Source organism: Ictidomys tridecemlineatus, chromosome 11 (assembly GCF_052094955.1).
Source record: "Ictidomys tridecemlineatus isolate mIctTri1 chromosome 11, mIctTri1.hap1, whole genome shotgun sequence".
In the NCBI taxonomy this organism is placed as follows: Eukaryota; Metazoa; Chordata; class Mammalia; order Rodentia; family Sciuridae; genus Ictidomys; species Ictidomys tridecemlineatus.
The window spans coordinates 104,296,563-104,318,701 of NC_135487.1; the positions used below are offsets into that span (position 1 = coordinate 104,296,563).

At 38.9% G+C, this 22,139-nt stretch overlaps 2 long non-coding RNA genes across 2 annotated transcripts; one reads left to right on the forward strand and one right to left on the reverse strand.

Moving 5' to 3' along the window:
• Positions 1–1,161: 1,161 nt before the first annotated feature.
• LOC144368240 (uncharacterized) lies at positions 1,162–20,446 on the forward strand. Its single transcript, XR_013428015.1, has 5 exons — positions 1,162–1,249; positions 1,363–1,460; positions 1,959–2,038; positions 4,956–5,019; positions 18,327–20,446. It is a non-coding gene; the product is annotated as an uncharacterized LOC144368240 (long non-coding RNA).
• LOC144368241 (uncharacterized) lies at positions 8,022–18,566 on the reverse strand. The gene is made up of 2 exons (XR_013428016.1): positions 18,366–18,566; positions 8,022–11,250 (listed from the first exon to the last, which is right to left on the reverse strand). It is a non-coding gene; the product is annotated as an uncharacterized LOC144368241 (long non-coding RNA).
• Positions 20,447–22,139: the final 1,693 nt, after the last annotated feature.

The following is a 22,139-nucleotide window of genomic DNA, read 5'->3' on the forward strand; positions in this document are numbered from 1 at the left end:
CAACCACACAGCCTGTGCCTCCAAGAGGTCACCCATTCATTCACCAGCAATGGACTACCCACCACAAAACTGTTGTGGATAGTGGTCCATTCACTTATTCTTGCACTTGTCCATTTAACGGAGATCTAATTTTGTTTAAAGCACAAGTCTTGAAGTTATGGCAGGGATCAAGAAACAGTCTTGAGCTCACATTGATCAAGAGTGGAAGGCAGAAGGGTTCAAGTCCATTATCAAACAACTTTTTAACACCTGAGTCATGCACACACAAAGTCCAGAATGTGTACAAGAGATGTGAGTTCAGGTTTGGCAGGAACTGCTCATTTATAAAGGGTCCCAGGACCAGTGAGGTGTTTGGAACCTTCTGAAGTCCCGTTCCCCCCCACCCCATGATTCTTCAATGGGCCTAGTTTTACTTAGACTCTCTGGGTGCCTCACAGGCCCAAAGCTCTCACTAGCTCTCTGAATCTGCTGCTGTCTCTTCTATCCCCACCTGACCCCTAGGGAACCTGGCCTCTTTACGCCTCCCTCTGTGTCCTTTCTTGTAGATGGAAGGACTCAGAGGGACTTCCTTGTAGGTGGAAGGACTCTTAGCAGGTATGCCCAGTGCTCCATGCTGACATATGCTAATAGAGCCATCTCTACCTCAGTCTATAGGCACACAAACAAAATCCCCTTTCTGTTGTATCAAGCTGAGGCCTGGATCAGTCCCCAGAATATAAGACAGGAGGGTTCCAAGCCTTAGGAATGCAAATGTTTTAGGGCAAACCAGAAACACTCACTTTGCCCTATTTCAAAAAGATCATTTCTTCTTACTTATTTTCCCCCTTTGATTTTCACTGGTGTTCTCCCTCTGCTTCCTCTTTTTTTGGTGCAAACCTATTTCCACAGTGAGCAGGATCATGACGTAATTCCTGTCTCCCTACCCATCCTCCCAATTTAGTTCTGAGACATCCCCAAGCCAAGAGATGATAAATTACCTTCCCAAGACACGAGCGCAGAGCCAACCGGCTGTTGAGCTGCCCAACAATTACCACCAGAGGGCGCTACTCCCCCATATCTCCTGCTACGGTCGCGCTCGCTGGAGTCATTCTACTCTGGACCCAGGGTTGTGTTTGGACCTGAGACAGTGTCGCATTTTTCTCAGTGATTAATAAATAGCCAACCTTCATTGTTATTTCATCCTGTGACAGAATGGGGTTCCCGATTTTTCTCCTCGGGTTGAAGCATAGTTCGGAGCTAACCTTTGATAGTAAGACCAACTTTTCCCTCCTGGGTCCTCCTGGAGGTTGGAACAGGTTTGCCTTCCCAGGCCCCTTGCAAATCAAGGGGACTCAGGGCTGGCTTTTAAATCTGGTCTTATAGGTCAAGAAGTAGACATCCTAGGCTCCTGCTCAGCTCGGGGATCTCAGTCCCCACGACGCCCCTACTCTCGCCAGTCCCACAGTTCCCCTCTGCCACAGGTAACTGGCTCCCGCGCCTGCAGCTCCACTGCTGCAGAGGGTGTCGCTCCCTTCTCCCCGGCAGAGTCCGGACTCGCGATCCAGCTCAAAGCTTGCTTTCTGCAGGAAGCCGGCCTGGCTCCCCCAAGGGCAGGGAAGAATTCCCACTCAGCACTGCTCCACCTTCTGCCTACACAGCTGCGGTGTCCGAATGTTAATTCTCTGCTCCTTTATCCTGCCTCTTAGGTAGCTCTCACCTCTGTCCTCTTTCCCCTGCTAGTGGAAGATGCTTTAGATGAAGATGGACAGAGGACATCAAAAATACTTTTTAAGCCTGGCATGGTGGCGCACGCCTGTAAATCCCAGCGGCTGGGGAGGCTGAGGCAGGAGAATAGTGAGTTCACAGGCAACCTCAGCAAAAGCGAGGCATTAAGCAAACACAGAATAGGGCTGGGGATGTGGCTCAGTGGTCGAATGCAATCCCTGTTAGCTGATTTTACTCTTTTACAAACATTCCAGCAAGTGTTTACATACACTAAGATGGCTACAACATCACAAACAACAGCATCTTACAGGACTGCCCTCAGGACCACCATCAGGTATGTGCCTGTCACTGATAGAAATGTCATGATGAGTACAGGACTGTTTTCATGACATGAAAGGATGCTTTGTCATGAATTGTTACGTGTGTGTTTGTGTGTGTGTGTGTGTGTGTGTGTGGAGAGAGAGAGAGAGAGAGAGAGAGAGAGAGAGAGAGAGAGAGAGAGAGAGAGGAGAAGCAGCCTGGAACAGGAGCTAGAAATGATACATAACAAAGTGATAAAAGAATTTTTTAAAAAAGAATTAGTAAATACTTTCAATTTCTGCTTTATATTCCTAAATCTCCTTTAGGGTGTTGCTGTAATATATATTTGCAACAATTACATTTTTAAAATTTTCAGTTTGGAGGAAAGAAAAACCATTTCATTTTTGCATTCATCTCCCACACTGAAAACATAAATCACTAGAAAACTGGAATCAAGTCATATTTGGTTTACTGGTTTATATAGTAGCTGACATAACACTCCATTAATATTTTTTTAATATTTATTCTTAAGTTTTAGGTGGACACAATATCTTTAATTTACATTTATGTGGTGCTGAGGATTGAACCCAGTACATGGTAGGCAAGAGCTCTACCACTGAGCCACAACTCCAGCCCTCCATTAATATTTTAAAATTTTTTTCTTAGTTGTAGATGGATACAATATCTTTATTTATTTATTTTTATGTGGTGTTGAGGAGCAAACCCAATGCCTCACCTGTGTGAGGCGGGGTGCTGTAGAGCACTGAGCTACAGACCCCATTAATATTTTTAAGGGATTTTCTTCTTACATTTTAAAGGTGGGTGCTCCATTTACTGTATACTTTATTCCTGATATCATTATATTTAACTGTATTTACATATTTTCCCACTGAATTAGAGTGTAAGTTCCTGGAGGCAGATCAAATCATCTTTTGTAAGCCTTAGTAGTTCATTCATGACAGATTTCCCATAGTGTTTGTTGGATTTGAATGTGGAATGATTGGAAGCTATAGTTCCTCCCTGGGCTCCAAACCCTTCACTGTTGTTCCTCTCCTTTGCCCCAGTGGATCTTTTTGTTTAGAACATACCAGTGGCTCTGGTAACTGGGAACAAGCACAGGTCTAGTAAAAAGTGTCTGTAAGTTTTGGTTTTGAGTCAGAACAGGCAAAGGAGCAACAGAAGAAGGAAACTTGTTTAAGAAGAAAGTCTGAATAATTGCCATGACCTTGACAGAGAAAGTAAAAATCTGATTGACTGTTTTCTCTTTTCATTCTGGGAAAAGTTTATCATTTACTAGAAAGAAAAAGTAATCTCTTCTTCTACCAATATAATATGGCACAATGCCAGAAAAGAAGAGATAAGTAATTGATAACTTTCTTAAGGTATTGTCAGTGGTCCTGGTCATCTGATTAATAACACCAAGACAGACATCTGTAAGGAAATGTGAGCAAGCACACAATTCACAGGCACACTTGCAAAATGACATTTTGGGGGGTTGGGAAATGCCTGCTATCCCACTTGAAGTCAATAGGCTTGAGACTTAATTTTAGGTTCTTATCCTAAGGATGAGTGGGTTCCTGGATTTATAATTAAACCTTTCTGAGTCACAATTTTTCTCCTCTCAAAAATAAGAATATTTGTCAGGTATGGTGGCGCGTGCCTTGTAATCCCAGTGGTTTAAGAGATTGAGGCAGGAGGATCACAAGTTCAAAGCCAACCTCAACAATTTAGCAAGGCCCTAAGCAACTCAGCAAGACCCTGTCTCAAAATACAAAATAAAAAGGGCTGTGAACATGACTCGGTTATTAAGTGCCTCTGGGTTCAATCCCTAGTGAGAGAGAGAGAGAGAGAGAGAGAGAGAGAGAGAGAGAGAGAGAGAGAAAATTAAAATTGATAAGTGGTTTCTAAACTTTTGTTGTTGCTAACGTCTCAGAACTCTTTCTTCAAGTGAAAATTTAGAGAAGCTCAATGGGTTTGAAACGTAAAGACAGAACTTCTCTGGTTGAAGTTGGTGTAGACATGGAACATCTCTTCCCACAAGACTGTTCTTATTGGAGACCTCCAGACTCTAAAAGTTCATTGTAAAAGTTACTGGACAGAATAGTCTCTGGAGTCATTGCCATTTCTGTCCAGGACCCCTAGTCAAAATAGTTGCTAAAATTTGTTGCCAGTTCTGGTACTATGCTAGACTTTAGTCAGGCAATCCTGGAGGCACCAATGTCCAGTGATGACAGTCAGTTAATTATCTTACTTTAAAAGCTCTCTGACAGAAAATTTTTCTTGAGTACTGATGCTCCTTGACTTATGTTGGGGCTGTGTCCCAATAAAATCATCATGATTTCAAAATATAGTAAGTAAAGCATTGAATATACCTGACCAACCACACATCATAGCTTAGTAACCCAGTGAAGGATGGAGTATGGGTTTATTCCCCTTGTGATCTCGAGACTGACTGGGATCTGTGGCTTGCTGTTCCTGCCTAGTATTGCAAGAGAGTATGGCACTTCATATTATGAACCTGGGAAAAGATCAAAATTCACAGTATGCTTTCTATTAAATGCAAGTCACTTTTGCACCATTGTAAAGCTGAAAATGATGTCAAACTGTTGAGAGCCACAGCCGAAGGGGCCCCAGCAAACGTCCGGCTGCCAGCTGATGATTGGCTCACAGCGGCCCCAGCAAACTTCTAGCTGCCAACTGATTGGCTTCTCTGCGGTGATGCTCATTGGGCTGTTTCCCCACCCTTTCAGACCACGGAGCTGCTCATTGGGGGACTTTTTTTGGCTCCTCCCATGTGACCCAGCCAATCAGCCTCAAGAGCAGGAGGAGTGGGGGAGGTTGAGAGGCTTGTGGGAAGCCGGTGGTGGCAGTTGGGCTCTGAGGGAATTCCTGAAGAGCTGTGTGGTGCTGATGTGTGTGTTCTAAAAATAAAGTTTGTTTCTTTTGACAAGTGGCTCCTGAATTGTGCCCAGCCAGACTGCAGCATTTGGTGGCCCGCAAGGGGAACGACTGAGGGTAAGTGATAAGATAAACTGTTCACCCCTGAGGGCAGGACAAGAGGATGGGTAGCCATTTTAAGATTCTTCTTTTGTTTTGCTTCACTTTTGCTGGGGCCACTGTGAGCCAATCATCAGCTGGCAGCTGGAAGTTTGCTGGGGCCCCCTGGAAGTTTGCTGGGGCCCCTTCGGCTGTGATGGCACTTCATATTATGAACCTGGGAAAAGATCAAAATTCACAGTATGCTTTCTATTGAATGCAAGTCACTTTTGCACCATTGAAAAGCTGAAAAATGATGTCAAACCATCCAGCGTTTGAGACTACTATAGTTTAGATATGGAATGTTCTCCAAAGGACTATGTATCTTGGTCCTCCTTATGGTACTCTTGGAAAGTGGTGGAAACTTTTAAGAGATGGGACCTGATGGGAGATTTTACACAACTGGGAGCATGTCCTTGAAAGAGATTATAGGACACCAGTCTATTTCTTTTTGTTTCTTGGCTGTCATGAGGTGAGCAGTTGCTTCACCATGCGCTCTCCATCATGATGTACTGCCTCACCCTAGGCCCAAAGGCAATGGGGCTAACCAACCATGAACCGAAACCTCCAAAATGATGAGCCCAGAGTAAATCTTTCCCCTTTTAAATAGATTATCTCAGGTATTTTTGTTATAGTAACAGAAAACTGGCTAGCACAGAGATCATCTGTATTAAAAAAATAAAATCTCACCGCCTGATCTAGTTTAGCTAATCAACTGAAAATGTTTGAGATATCCATCAAAACTAGTGAAATATTCTGAATATTGTAGTAAACACCTTGCTTTACCACCTTCTATCAAACTAATGTGATAATCCCAGAACAGACTCAAACTTTATCTTCTCCCAGGGATCCTAACTCACTGCAACTAGTACAGCACTGGTCCAATGAGCACTATCTGAGAATCATTTATCTATTCTAACTCCAAAAGTACAAAGTTCTATTTTTCCCCCAAAACAAACTCAATTGATTTTCTAGGTAAAACTCGGAGTCTCCATAGTAGTTTTCCCTTAAATGAACAAATAAAAAGTGCTTTCCTAAATGTCATTTCAATTTTCAAGGTGAAGATACACATTTGAGTGCATAACAAGCTTAGTATTAAGCCATATTACATTTTGTTTCATCTTACCGAAAATTAAGAACAAGATTAAGGCTTTCCACACCATTTATCTGTCATTCTCTCAGAGGGCTGAGGTCTTTTCATACCCACCCAGGTTCTATATGCTTCTGGGCTCTTGAGAATGATTAGGCAGGTATCTCAGTTCTGGCTGATGTAATATAGCAGACTGTACGGCATTGACTGGGTGACATAAACAATAAACATTTACTTCTCATAGTCTGAAAGCCATGAAGTTCCATATCAAGGTGCATGCACATTAGGCGTCTGGTGATGTCTCTCTTCCTCGTTTGTAGACAGCTAGCTTCTTCCTGTATCGTCTCATGGTGAAGAAGGACACTAACCCCATTCATGAGGTATCTACCGTCATAAACTCATTATTTCCCTAAATAGTTCCCTTTTCCAAATACCATCACACCAGGGACTTAGTGTTTCAGCATATGAATTTTGAAGGACATAAATATTCATCCCATTACAAGAGGAAAGAACTCTGGTAAATCAAGTTCCATGCTTACTGCTAAAGATGGCTGACCACAATGAGACTAGGGTTGTGGCTCAAAGGGGTAGAGTGCTCACCTAGCATGCATGAGGCACTGGGTTTGACAGTCAGCACCACATAAAAAAATAAAATAAAGGTATGTGTTCACCTACAACTAAAAATAAATATTTAGGGAAAAAATGACTGACCACAAGTTTCTCTCTAATTCACACATTGATTTTTTTAAAAGTGTTATTTTTTTCCAGGGCAAATTCAGACATTTTTAAAAGTGACATTTATCATGTTTTCTTCCTAACTGAAAAAGTAGTTCACTGTCACAAAATAATCATCATCATCATCATCATCATCATCATCATCATCATTATTATCATCATCATCATCCCAAGGAAATTACTGGATTATGAATTCCTTGAAGACATCAAAGGGAAAGTCAAGTTTCTTCTTTTGAACTCTTCCATCCTTTCCATCCAGCCTGCTCTCAAGATTCAAGTTGTATCTTTCTGCACCCTGACCTCTCTTGATCCAAGTGTGACTTCAAAACATAGCTTGTTGGCCAATGCATGAAAACTATTGCCCTTTTTGTACCTTGTCACCTGCAACAGCATGATGAACTCTAAGGTTCTCTTTAGCTTTAATATTCTATGATTTACTAACCATACAAGATAACTCCACTTAACTTCATTGTATTTAATTATTTTGGGGATACACACAATATTTAACTCCTTAGGGAAGGATCCCTCTAGGGTCCCATGCAAAAGAAAAAATGTTCTGAGGAAACACATAAATTACAATCGAATGTTATACCTTATAGAAAGAAGAAACAGAGGTATATATGAAATCTGCAACAATATTGAAATGCACACATACTCAAAGAACAGAATTTGGGAACAAAGAATCAAGAAACTTACCCAAATAAGTTTGCCATTTGGACATGGCATTTTCAAATTTGTAATAAATGATATTAAAACATCTAATTAGCTATGTGAAGAAAAAGGTAAATCCCATTTTTAAAAATATTCCAGATAGTTCAGAGTTTAAAACGTAAAAAATAAATTATAAAGTATTAGAAGAAAACCAAGTGACTTTCAAGAATATGGTCTTGGATTAAGGAGGTGTACACATTCTTATGCAATAATATAATCTTGGACTAAGAAGTTGCATACATGCTTAAGCCAGATAACAAAGCCAGAAGTCATAAAGACTGATGGACTGGAAGATGTAGCTCAGTGAAAAAGTCCCTGCTCAGCATACACAAGGCCCTAGCAGACTCCAAAGACTGATTATTAATTATATATAAATTTAAAACACTATGGAAAAAAGTAATTTAAAAAACCAATAAAAGATAAACAACCTGTTCAGAAAATTGCACACTGGACAAAGGTCTGATTTATTTACAGGGCTAAATTTTCTATTACACGGAGTTCTTCCAAATAACAAAAGAAAATCCAACAGGAAAGCTGGCAAGCGAGGTACACAGGCAGCATTCTTAAGATTTACAAGTGACTTATAAATATAGACAATCATTCAGCATAATCCAAAGGAAAACAATGAGATAACATGTTTTACCTGTCAGCTTGGCCGAAGATAACAAAGTCAAATAATGTACAATCTCTTTGAAAGGCAATTTTGCAGTAGCTTCCAAAGTTTAAAAATTCAAATACCTTTTGGCCCATCAATTCTACTACTGGACATTTTGCCTATAAATTAAACTCTGGCATGTACAATAAATGTGAAGGCTCCAAGCTTGATTGAATGTTGCATCAGCCCCTGGTCCCTAGCCAGGCCTGCAGGGACTGTCATGGCAGCCACCTGTCTTCTCTCTTCCCTTGCCTTACCCTTTCACCCCTCAATTTCCATCTTGCTTATAATTTCTGAACTGGCTTTAGCCAAAGCAAGAGGAGAGAGAGGAGTAACGAGAGGAATAGGACACATGTCACTTGACTGGGCTGGTCTAAAGAAAGCCCTATGGCTCCTGGGCCTAGAAGATGCTTTAAGCTGCCCTTTCCCGGCTGGGGGAAGATTGGTGGGTTCCTCAGTATCATCCTTTCCCACGTGCACACTGGAAGTCATCACCCGCGGTGCATTTTCCTCTTGCCACTCTACCCTACATCAGTTCCTGCTTTCCTGGTACATTTCTCCCAACAGTAGACTCTCTGTTGGGTCCCATTGTCCTTCCTTGGACAGGATTTAAAGAGGATCAAGACTATTTTTCTTTCAGCTACCACCTGAAAAGTGAAAAATGGCATGCCAGGGCCTCAAAGTCTGAAAGAAGGCTCTTGGGACTAATGTAAGAGAATAGAGACAGAAAAAGTAAGAGGAAAACGAAGACATAGCAAAGGGAGACCGCAGAGATAGGCAGAGACCAGAATTGTTCCAAGCCTGGAGAATCTGAATCTTACAATCAGGTACCGTTCCATTCCAGCAAGTTAATGGAGGATCTTCAATAAATGTTTGTTGAGTTTCTTTGTCTTTTGTTTTGTTTTGTTCTTTCATTTCACGTAGTTCTTGTACTTAGGAACTGCACAGTCAAGCTGGGGCAACAGACAATAGCATGTGAATATATGTAATGAATTAGAATGTGCTGTGAATAGAGGAGCCAGCTTGTCCCAATTTGGGGCAGAAATGGTCAAGGCTATAAAAATGTCATCTGGAGGTGCCAGGTGAAGAATAGCTGCTGAGTGGGACCAGCTGAGATAGAAGTCCTGTCTAATGATAAAAAATAAACAAACAAAAACCAAAACCAACCAAACAAAAAACCCCCAAGAAGACCAGGGTTGATTTGAGTACAGAGAGAGGTGAGGGAAAGATAATAGGGAAAGGCATTTGGTGACTGGAGGACGAGACAGAGAGGCAAAGCCAAAGTATCACCTTCCTTTCTCAAGGACAGGTTCCTTCCAGATGAGACTAGATGAAATAGTCCCTTCAGTGTCTGTGTTCACAGTAGCTCTTTTCTGACAGGTTTTGAATATTGGCATTGTTCAAGTCTGCACTTCAATATCTGGAAGTTTCCTAAGACAGATTTGCCAGGGAAAGTCCCTAGAATCTTCTGGACTTCTTGCTTCCTTCCAGAAGACCAAGCTGTTGAAAACTCAGAATATAAAAGGTGCATCATGTACGTGTTCCAGAGCAAGCTGGCCAGAAAGACAGAAAACCACCATGGTCCAGAAGTCTCTGTGCGAAGGTGGAGTGGTAATTCCTCAGGAAAGTTAGGAAAGAGGGGTCACACAGATCTATGGAAGATCCAGCTTTTCCTGGGTCCCAGTCTCTCTTCACCTCAGTATTGAAAACATCAAGTTAATGCAACCATCCTGGGGGAGCCATGTGATCTTTCCCAAGTGAACAGGAAAGCAGCAGTGGCCAGTCTTCAGACAGACAGGATGTTCTGTTTGCAGAGAGGTGCCTCATGTCCACATTGGAACTGGAGCTCAGGGCAGGAAGGAGAGTGAGCTTTCTTAGTTTCTTCAAAGGGAAGAGGGGGGTGCAGTCCCCAGCCTCTAAATCTTATGGTTGGACACTAAAGTTCACAGTAAACTCTGTAGGAATGCACCTCCATCAAACTATTTATTCATTAATGTTCATTCATCAATTTAATACTTACCTAAGATACCTAAGTATGTCAGGTACCATGTAGGTGCTTGGCGATTAAGACCCAGTGCTCATCATGACGGGTACAGACAGGTAAAAAGAAAATTATAGTCTGATAAATTAAGTGCTACAGGGCAAGTTAGCCACAAAGAAAAGGAATCATTGCAGTGTCATTCTTGGATGACAGATGGCATAGGAGTTTACTTAATATGATGAATAAAAATAATACTGACAAAATATGCTAAGGATATAGAACAGTGGTCCAAGAGAGGAGACAAAATTAAATAGGCAATCGTCAGCTTCTGTATTGCATTTCAGTAAAGCTAAAGTTGTTGCACATTAGTTGATCAATTCCTAACAGCCTCTAGTGATCAGGAGATGGATAGAACAGCACCTGCCTCCAAGGAGCTTACCATTACTAGGAGAGGTAGACTGTGACAAATAGATCACAAAGCACAGCACCCTGTAACTAGTCCAACAATAAAAGTCTACACAAGGTCATAAAAACCATTTCCCAAACACACAATGAGATTTGGCTTGAGCCCATTTTATGTGAGAGGCTTCACAGGAAGCAACCATCCAGTGAAAGCTGCTGCCTGTGGAGACACAGACTTACACTGCACTCACAGAAACAGGTCAAACAGGCAAAGGGAAGAAACAGAAATGAAACAAAGAACTGGATTTGGGGTCAAAAGCTCTGAACTCTACTCCATAGGTGACTGAGTAACTTCATCAAATTCTCATCCCCAGTTCCTCATCCATATATAGAAACAATAAGGGAAAAATAGGGACAAACTTACTTTCCTTCTTGCAGAGTAGAAAGAATCCAGTGGGTTACAGATTCTTGAGAGGCAGCAAATCCATGGTCCATTGACAGTGAAGCCTTCCCAGTGTGACTCGGGGTCTCTCAGCCTGTGCTTGATACCTCCAGGGAAGACGCAGCACTTCTTGAAGAGTCCGTTTGTCCTTACCAGATTCTAATTGAAGACTCTTCAAGTTTGAGGAAGCTTTTCTAAAATAAAAGATACTAATAATTTATAGACTCCTCATTGCAAGCACTTAGAGAACAAATTGTAATTTTCTTTCTCTGGTGATTCAGGAAATACCTAACAAAAAGCAACTAAAATTTTCAAATGAATTGATATTTTATTAAATACCTGTATTTTACAAAACAATAATAGTAATAAGTTCATAGTTGAGTCATGCCCTTTATTTCATCTTTACACAATGTTTGGTGTACAAACTCTATGCCTTCTCCCACAATTACTTTTTAGCTACCTAAGAATTTGAGGTCCTCAGTTTGGGAATAATAATATTAACTAAAATTTATTAAGGAACCACTATGTGCTGCACACAGTGCTATATACTTACACAGATTATCTCACTTAATCCTCACCAAAGCCACATGAGTCAAGAACAATTATTTGTAGGTTAAAAATGAGGATGTTGAGGCTAACAGGTAGAAAAGGGCGTGTAAGGTGAGCCAGCATTAAAATCCAAATACGTGATTCGAGAGGCTACTCTACTCAATTACATGAAAACCACTGTGCAGGTAGACACAGGTGCATGCTCTGTGTGATTGGCTAGTATTGGCTATTTGGCTGGGTATATCCCTATCAGTATGTGAATAAGCTGGTATTCATTGATTCAATTGCATTGGCCTTTTTTCCCAATATGTTTTGTTGTGTAAAATATATATATATATATATAATTTACCATCATAACCATTTTTTTTTTTTTAGTATCACAGATTGAACTCAGGGGCGCTTAGCCATGAACCACATCCCCAGCACTTTTTATTTTTTATTTTGAGCAAGGACTCCCTAAGTTGATTAGGGCCTCACTAAGTTGCTGAGGCTGGCTTTGAACTTGTGATCCTCCTGTTTCAGCCTCCAAAGCCTCTGGGATTAAAGGCATGTGCCACCCACCTGGCAAACATCTTAAGCATTTTGAAGCCTACAGTTCAGTGGTATTACATATATTCATAACGTTGTCCACCTACCACCACCATCTATCTGCATAACTCCTTTCTTCTTATAAAGTCACACCTATAGTTATTAAATATTGTCACCACCCCTGTTCTTCATCCTCTACTGATCTTCCTTTTGCTTGTCTATTTAATGATTTTTGATTGGTTCTTTCTATTTATACATAAAGGTGAAATTCCCCGTGGTATATTTGTACACATATGTAGCATTGTTTAAAAAATTTAATTCTGCATTTCCACCCCTTTCTTGTCTTTCCTTTCTGCCTCTCAGTCTCCTTCTGCTCTACCAGTCATTCTTGTATCTTTGTGATATCCCCCACTCCCTGCTTTGCTTACTTTATTTTGCTCTACTTTCCACAAATGAGAGAAAATATTCGACCCTTGATTTTCTGAGACTGGCATATTTTCACTTAGCATGATGTTCTCCATATTCATCCACCTACCAGCAAATGCCATGATTTCATTACTTAGGGCTGAGGAAAACTCCATTGTGTAGATCCACATTGTCTTAATGCATTCGTTTATTGATGGGCATATGGGTGGATTCAATAATGTGGGTATTGTAAATTGGGCTGCTATAAATGTTGAAGTGACTGTATCACTGTAATATACTGGTTTTAGTTCTTTTAGATAAAAAACAAGGAGTGGGATACCTGGGTCTTTTGGTGGTTCCATTCCTGGTTTTTTGAAGAATCTTCATACTGCTTTCCAGAGAGCTTGGATAGCCTGCAGTCCCCACAACAATGTGCAAGATTACCTTTTCCCACCCTTCCTTGTCAGCATTTATTTATTTGTGTTCTTGATCATTGCCATTCTGACTGGAGTGAGAGAAAATCTTAGTGTAGTTTTGATTTGCATTTCCCTGATTGCTAGAGATACATTTGTTGGCCATTTGTGTTTCTTCTTTTGAGGGATGTCTGTTTACTTCTTTAGCTACTTATTGATTGGGTTATTTGATCTTTTGGTATTGTTTCTTGAGTTCTTTATATATTCTGTATACTATGTCAGAGAAGTGGTTGTCAAAGATTTGCTACCATTCTGTAGCTCTCTCTTCATGCTCTTGATTGCTTTGCTGTGCAGAAGATTTTGAATTTCATGTCTTACCACTTATTAATTCTTGATTTTATTTCTTGAGCTTTAGGGTTCTTTTTTTTCTTTTTTATTTGTTCTAATTAGTTATACATGATCGCAGAATGCATTTCAATTCATTGTACACAAATGGAGCACAACTTTTCATTTATCTGGTTGTACACGATGCCGAGTTGCACCACATGTGCAGTCATGCATGTCCCTAGGGTAATGATGTAAGAAAGTCAGTGCCAGCACCAATAGGATGGAGAGTGGACACTGTGCTTTCTTTTAGTAGTAACAAGTTTTATGGTCTAAATCCTAAGTATTTGATCCATTTTGATTTGACTTTTGTGCAGGGTGAGAGACAGGAATCTAATTTCATTCTTCTGTGGATATCTGGGTGGGGGGTTGTTCTTTTTAGATATACATGTCAGCAGAGTGTATTTTGACATATTACACATACATGGAGGATAACTTTCCATTCTTGTGGTTGATGTGGTGTTTCACTGGTCGTGTAGTCACATATGAACATGGGAAAGTTATATCCAATTTATTCCACTGTCTTTCCTGTTCCCATCCCCCTCCCTCCCCTTCATTTCCCTTTGTCTAATCCAATGAACTTCTCTTCTTTCCCCAACCCCCTCCCCTGGACATCCAGTTTCTCAGCACCATTTGCTTAAAAGGCTATCTTTTCTCCAACATGTACTTTTGTCAAGTTATCAGATGGCTGTAAACATGTGGGTTTGTCTTCTGCCCCATTGGTCTTCATGTCTATTTTGATGTCAATGCTGCACTGTTTTTGTTAATCTCATCTGTAGTGTCATTGATCAGGTATTGCAATGCCTCCTGCATCACTCTTCTTGCTTAGTATCGATTTGGCTATTCTTAGGCTTTTATTCTTCCAAATAAATTTAAAGATTTTAAAACTTAAAATTATTTCTAATTCTGTGAAGAATATCATTTGTTATTCTGATGTGGATTACATAGAATCTCTATATTGCTTTTGATAATATGACCATTTTGACAATATTAATTCTGCCTATTCAAGAACACAGGAGATCTTTCCATCTTCTAAGGTTTTCTTCACTCTCTTTCTTTAGTGTTCTATAATTTTCATTGTAGACCCCTTTTACCTCCTTGGTTAGGTTGATTCCCAAATGTGTGTGTGTGTGTGTGTGTGTGTGTGTGTGTGTGTGTATGAGAATTAAATGGTTTTCCTGATTTTTTCCTCAGTAGAAGATATTGAACCTGACAAGAACAATTAATTAGAGGAGGAAAAATTTATTTGGGGGCTCATGGTTTTAGAGATCTCAGCCCATAGATGGTCAAATCTATTTCTTGGAGCTTGAGATGAGACAGAATGACATTGCGGAAGTATGTGGCAATGGAAAGTTGGTGGGGACATAGCACTAGGAAGCAGAGAGACATTATTGCTCAACAATAACAAAATATAAACCCCAAAGGCATTGCCACTAATGACCCACCTCCTCAGTCCACATCCTGCCTGCCTAGAATTATCACCAAGTTAATCCCTATGGGGATTAATTAAATGCTCTGATTTGGTTAAGCCTCATATAAGGGAATTATTTCATCTCTGCACTTTCTTGCATTGTCTCACATGTGAGCTTTTGAGGGACACCAGGCTATTGACCTTGTATCCTAACACTTTGCTAAATTTGTCAGCTCTAGAAGTCTCCTAGTGGATTTTTGTTTTATAGGGAGGACAGTTCTGATACAGGATCAGGTCACCAGTAAACAGAGATTGTTTGACTTCTTCTTTTTCTATTCATTTCCCTTTCACTTTCTTCTGTTGCCTGATTGCTCTAGCTAGTGTTTTGAGAAGTATATTAAATATAAGTGGTGAGAGTTAAAATCCTTATCTTGTTCCTGATTATAGAGAAAATGCTTTCAGTTTTTCTTCACTCAATATAATAATAGTTTTGGGTTTCTCATAAATAGCTTTTATAATACTGAGGTAAATTTCTTCTATTCCCAGCATTTTAATATGAATGGGTGCTGTATTTTATTTAAGGCCTTTTCTGCATCTATTGAGATAATCATGTGATTATTGTCCCTAATTCTATTTAAGTGTGAGTTACATTTATTGATCTCTGTGTGTTAAACCAACCTTGCATCCCTGGGGTGAAACTCACTTCATAACTGTGTATGATCTTCTTGATGTGTTTTTGAAATGTGGTTTGCTAATATTTTATTAATGATTTTTGCCTCTATGATCATTAGGAATATTAGTCTGTAGTTTTCTTTTCTTGATGTGTCTTGATGTGGTTTGGTATCAGGGTGGTACTGGTTTCATAGAATGTATTTGGAAGTGTTCCCTCACTTTCAATTTCATGTAATAATTTGAGGAAGACTGGTGTTTGTTCTTCTTTAAAGGTCTGGTAGAACTCAACTGAGAACGTATCCTGTCCTGGGCTTTTCTTTGTTGGAAGGTTTTTAATTATTGTTTTGGAAGATTTTTAATTGTTGTTTCAATTTCAGCACTTGATACTTGACTGCTTAGACTTTCTATATTCAATTTGGATATGTCATATATGTCTATAAATTTGTCAAAGTCTTTAGATTTTCCAGTTCGTTGGAGTATAATTATCAAAATAGTTTCTAATGATTCTCTGGATTTTAAAAGTGTGGTAATATTTCCTTTTTTCATTTCCAATTTTGTATACTTGGGTCTTGCCTTTCTTTATGTTAGTTCAGCTAAGGGTTTATCAGCTTATTTATCTTTTCAAAGGACCTACTCTCTGTTGCATTGATCCTTTGTATTGTTTTTTTTATTCTCAATTCGATTAACTTGGAGTCTGTTCTTAATGGTTTCCTGTCTTCTACTGACTTTGGAATTAGATTGTTTTTCCTTTTGAAGGTCTCGAGATGGAGTATAAGATTATTCATTTGGTATATCTCTATTTTGTTAATATCTGTTCTCATATCTTTTTTTATACAAACTTCTTGTTTTCTTCTCTAATTTCTTCTTTGATCCATTCTTCATTTAAAAGGGTATTGGTCAATTTCCATGTGCCTATGTGTTTTCTACTATTTTCTTGCTGTTGATTTCTAGTTTCATTCCATTATGCCATGACAGAACACATGGGATTGCATCAAAAGTTTTGCAATTTCCAAGACTTATCTTGTGACCTAGCATATGTTCTATTTTGAAAAAGCTTCTTCCACTAGCTGCTGAGAAGGTAAATTCAGATATTTGGGGGTGAAATAGTCTGTAGATGCCTTTTAGGCTCATTTGATTTGTAGTGTTGTTTAGGTTGGAAATATCATTATTGATGTTATGTTTTGATGACCTGTCTACTAATGATAAGGGTGTGTTGAAATCACCCAGTGTTACTGTATTAGGGTCTATCTGAGATTTAATGTCAAAAGTATTTGTGAAAAAAAAAGTATTTGTGTGTGGGGTGTGTGTGTGTGTGTGTGTAGTTGGATGCATTGACATTTGGGGCATATACATTTATTATCATTGTCTTTTGTTGGGTTCTTCCCTTTATCAGGATGTAGTGGCCTTCTTTGTCTTTTCTGATTAATTTTTTTTCTTGAAATCTGCTTTGTCAGATATGAGAAAAATTACTCTGACTTGTTTTTAGACTCCATTTGCATAGATTGTTTTCAATCTTTGTCTCCTTTTAGTCTGTGAGTGTCTTCACCTATGAGATGAGTCTCTTGCAGATAACTATATAGGTTAATATTGTTTTTTGATCCATTCTGCTAATTTCTGTTTTTTAGTTGAGGAGCTTAGAACATTTATCTTCCTTGTTATTATGGGTATGTGTCTGTAATTTCCTGCCACTTTGATTTTTTGCTATATTTAATTGTCTTGATTCTCATTTACTTGATTACTTTTATATTGGCTTTCATCTATTTGGAGTTTGGGATTTGTTGGGGGTTTTTCTGTGTGCAGTGTATCTATGAGTGTTCTTTGTAGTGCTGGGTTGGGACTCATGATGAATTCTTTTAGTTTATCCTTGTCATGATTTGATTTGTCAAATCAAAGCCAAATAAGAAACAATTGCAAAAGGAAACAATTATGGGAAAGTAAACTATATAAATGTATATATATATATTTTTTCAAAACTAGTTGCACAGTGAAAATACACTCAATACACACACACACACAGACACACTAACACACATCCACATGCACTCACACAAAAAACCATGTATAGTAATCATGTATAGTAAAGTAAAATATAATCTAATAAGACCTGGATGTTCCAGTCGTTGGGGTTTAGTCTTTGAGGAACCTTTGGAACTCTTTAGGTGGGTGTTTGAGATTTGACCCATGCCCGCATTGCTGGGAAGATGCCAGTGGTCTCTGCTGCATGTCTGGATCTCTGGGGCCTCTGGTAAAATCCACCTTTAGCCCATAACCCTCCACATGTTTCACCTTCCCTGCTGTGAATGTGAATTATCCAGTATCCACCTAGAGGGCAGAGGCTCCTGTGTGGCCACTGTGTGTCTTTCCATTGGCTCTTATGGGGACCAGCATCAAGGGGAGCTTTCTCCTCTTCGTAGCCAGAGCCTGTATGAGCAGGTAAATACTTTAGTGCCTACTTCAGTGACTCTGGTTCAGGCACACCTTGCTGGTCACAATATGAGACTGCTGGCTGCTTCCTTTGTATGTTCCTGATCTGTCTCTGCTCATTTCCAAGCAGCATTTATACACAGTTCCCAGGCCATACTCATGGTCATTTTCTGGGCCAGTGACTTAAGTTCCCTCCAAGCTAACTGGCCAAGGGACCCAAGTAATTTGGGGTTGTTTTTTGTGAACCACATTCCTGGTGGAACTCTGTGTTCATTTAGATCAGTCTCCCTCTCATATCCATAGGTTCCCTGAGGCCAATTAAAAATAAATAATAATTTGTTCTTATTCTGCATACTGCTGTCACACTGTGTAGTCTCCCCCAGTCCCTCAGTGGCCACCACCAGACAAGGTGGTACATCGCTATTATTTCTTACATTCTCTTCAAAGTTTCTGAGTCTCTGTGTCTCTGTGGTTTCTTTTACAGACTAGTGCTGGGTTTCAGTGAGTTCACCTGGTAACCCACCTCACTGAGGAGCAGTCTTCCCACTTCCTGAATGATGCTGAGAAACTCCTAGAAGGGCATTCTTCCTCCAATCTGCCATTTCTCTCCCTAAACATTTTAAAAACATGAAGTTTTTCAATCCATGAACATGGATTTGTCTTTTAAAGTTTCTTTCAACAGTATTTTGTAGCTTTCATTCTCTTTGCTATTATTATGAATGGACTTATGTTCATGATTAATATACAGAATATACGAAGAACACAAAAAACTTAACACCAAAAAAACCCAATTAATAAATGGGCAAAAGAACTAAAGAAACACTTCTCAAAAGAAGAAATACAAATGGTCAATAAATATATGAAGAAATGTTCAATATCTCTATCAATCAGGGTGTTTTAGTCAGGTTTTTTGTTTGTTTATTTGTTTTTGTTTGGCTGCTGTGACCAAAAGTACTGACAAGAACAATAGTAGGTGAGGAAAAGTTTTAGAGGTCTCACAGTTTTAGAGGTGTCGGTTCATAGATGGCCTCCCCATTGCTCCTTGTCCAAGATGTGGCAGAATATCATGCAAGAAAAATGTGGTGGAAAAAGTGGCTCAGGACATGGCTACCAGAAAGCAGAGAGTGACTTCAGCTCATCCAGGACAAAATATATACCCCAATGGCAACCCCCAGAGATGGCCTCCTCCAGCAAGACCAAACCTGCCTACAGTTACCACCCAGTTAATCTGTTCAAGTGGATTAATCCAAGGATTAAGTTAAATTTTTCATGATCCAATCATTTCACCTCTAAACTTCCTCACATTGTCTCACATTAGAGGTTTGGGGAAACAACTAATATCTAAACTATAATACAAGGAAATGCAAATCAAAATTAAATTCAGGTTTCATCTCGTTCCAATCAGAATAGCAATTATTGGAATACAAATAATAATAAATGTTGATGAGGATGTTGGGGAAAAGGCATACTCATATATTGTCAGTGGGACTACAAATTATACAACAACTCTGAAAAGCAGTATGAAGATTCCTCAAAAAACTAGGAATGAAACCAAAAACTAGGAACAAAGTCATCATAGGACCCAGCTATCCCATTCCTTGGCATATATCCCAAAGATCCAAAACCACTATACTATAGGAATGCAGCCACATCAATGCTTATAGCAGCACAATTCATAATAGCCAAGCTACGGAACTAGCCTAGGTACCCATCAACAAACAGATGGAAAAGAAAATGAGGTATATTAACTAGATGGCATTTTACTTCATCATAAAGAAGAATGAAGTGATGGAATTTGCTGGTAAAGGAATGGAACTGGAGAATATCGTGCTGAGTAAAACTAACCCAGGCACAGAAAGTCAAGGGTTGAATGATTTCTCTCACATGCAGGAGCTAGACCAGAATAAGGGGGGGAGAGAGGGGAGGGATTCTATGAAAATAGAAAAAAGATGAGTACAATATAGGAAGGTGATTGTGGGGGAAAGAGTAAAGATGGATTAAGGGAGGACAGTGGAATGAAGTGACCAAACTTTCTCTTGTGCATATATGAAGATACCACAGTGAATTTCTCCTGTATGTATACCCATGATGTACTAAGATTTTTAAAAACATAAATAAATAGAAGTAAAATGAGTAGAGGGAAGGAAACAGGGGAGGGAAGAGGGGCAGGAAAGGGCAAGTGCTTAGAACTGAATTAGAGCCAATCATGTTCCATGTTTGTATAATTATGTCAAAATGAACCCCCAATATCATGTGTATCTATAATAAACTAAGAAAAATTATCTTTGTGCTTTTAAGAAAAGCTTAATGCTGAGCTTAAAATACAAGAAACAAAACACTATGTTTTATCATTTTACAAGTCGGTGGACTGACACGGACATCATTACCCTAAATGCATGTATGAAGACACGAATGGTGTGAGTCTACTTTGCAACCAGAGATATGAAACTTGTGCTCTATATGTGTAGTATGAATTGTAATGCATTCTGCTGTCATATATAACAAGTTAAAGTTAAAAAACAATATGTGTTATTATTTTACTTATATAAATTAAAAAATAATGAATATATTAAAACTAATAAACTATAATAAATTAATGTAAAACGAATGAATAACTGTAATGTACTAATTAAAGCATAAATACTAATGAGTATATTATTTAGGGACATAAATAATAAAATTATTTTAAAAACAAATAAATAATACAAAATTCAAGATAGTGCTTACTCAGGGGAATTGATCAGCTAACTGGGAAAGCACATGCAGACTTATACTTAGGATAATCATATCTTTTCTACACTAGATAAACAGCATTTTCATTTAGATTTTTTTTGTTAAATGCATATCTAAACTCAGGCGTACAGTAGATTTTTTCAAGAGCTTAAAAAGACTAGTTTTTAAAACAAAGTTTAAAGAGACTACAATTAATACTAACTTATTTTTAAAAATATTGTGAAAGGATACACCATGCTGACGATTTTAAAACCTTTATTAGTTCTATAAACCTTTTGGTGGGAATTCTTTCCAAACTCCAGGTGCTCCTATGGGAGGCCAGTGTGACAGGGGCTCTCCTGGCTCAAGTTTGAAGGGAACTCCTGAGGGCCTCCTAAGAAGGAATGTTATCTGTGGTCAGATCAATTACTTTGAAGGATCTAGGTGCCAAATTCAATAGAAAACACCTCACTGAACAGGAGCAGTAGCTAGAACCAACAGTGCTGATTAGGATAAAGCCGGGGCTGCTGACCTTGTTCACTTTTGCATGTGCTTGACTTTGTGCTGGGGTCCTGCCTTAGTGGTGTCCATGGGGTCCTGAAGGATGAGTGCATCAGCAAAAAGGATGAGACAGGAGTCATTCCCTTGGAGCAATCTCTAGGAGCTCTAATGCAGCTCTCTCTGGGTCATCTTTTATTGCAATTTTTCTCATCATTATGGATTCAGAATACATCATTGATTATATAATTTCAAAATCATGCCAAGATGTGACATTTCCTTAACCATCATTAGAGGTATAGAAAAATGTAACATTAATTTACATATTCCCAGGATGTGACATTTACTTATCAATTATTAAGGGAACAAAATCATTAATAAATTACATCACTAATTTACATTTTTCAGATTTTCCCAAGATGTACTATTTTTCCCAAGATATGCTAATTTCTTATTAACTAATGCCAAACTACATAACCAGATTCTAAATCTCCTAACCTATCATTAACCTTTAAGTTTTAAGTACACCTGCACTTTATTTCTAATCTAAAATTCCCATCTAAAGAAGTTCCCTTAAATCTTATACTAAAAATATCCCAAAGTCTATAAACCATTCTTAAAGTCTTATAAAGCCACTTTCATTAATTCCTACATTTATCCTCATAAAACTGGTTGAGCTGCTTTCTCAGAGTTTCTTGTTTCTTAGTCAAGGTACACTTGTTCTTGTATCTTTATAATCTCTCTCAGTAAAAGGCAAGTTCCAAACCTCAGTCCACTTACCGCCAATAGTAACTATGCTCATCATAAATGCCTATGTGAAGTAAAAGAGGGTTTATAGAAAAGAGGAGAATGTATCTTTATATGTCTTAACTTTCCTAAGTGTATAACATAACTTTCCTTCAAAAATAAGACTACATATGGTGGGATTTGTGCAATTAGCATAATGATTAGACTTTCTAAGAGGCTGGAAATATAGACTTGGGTTCTTAGTTGATATAATCAACGCGGTGCCTAAAATTCTCCTGACTCTTCAGAGAAGATTGTTGTCCATTATCAGTTTTGTCCTCAATGTACTGAGATAGAAGAG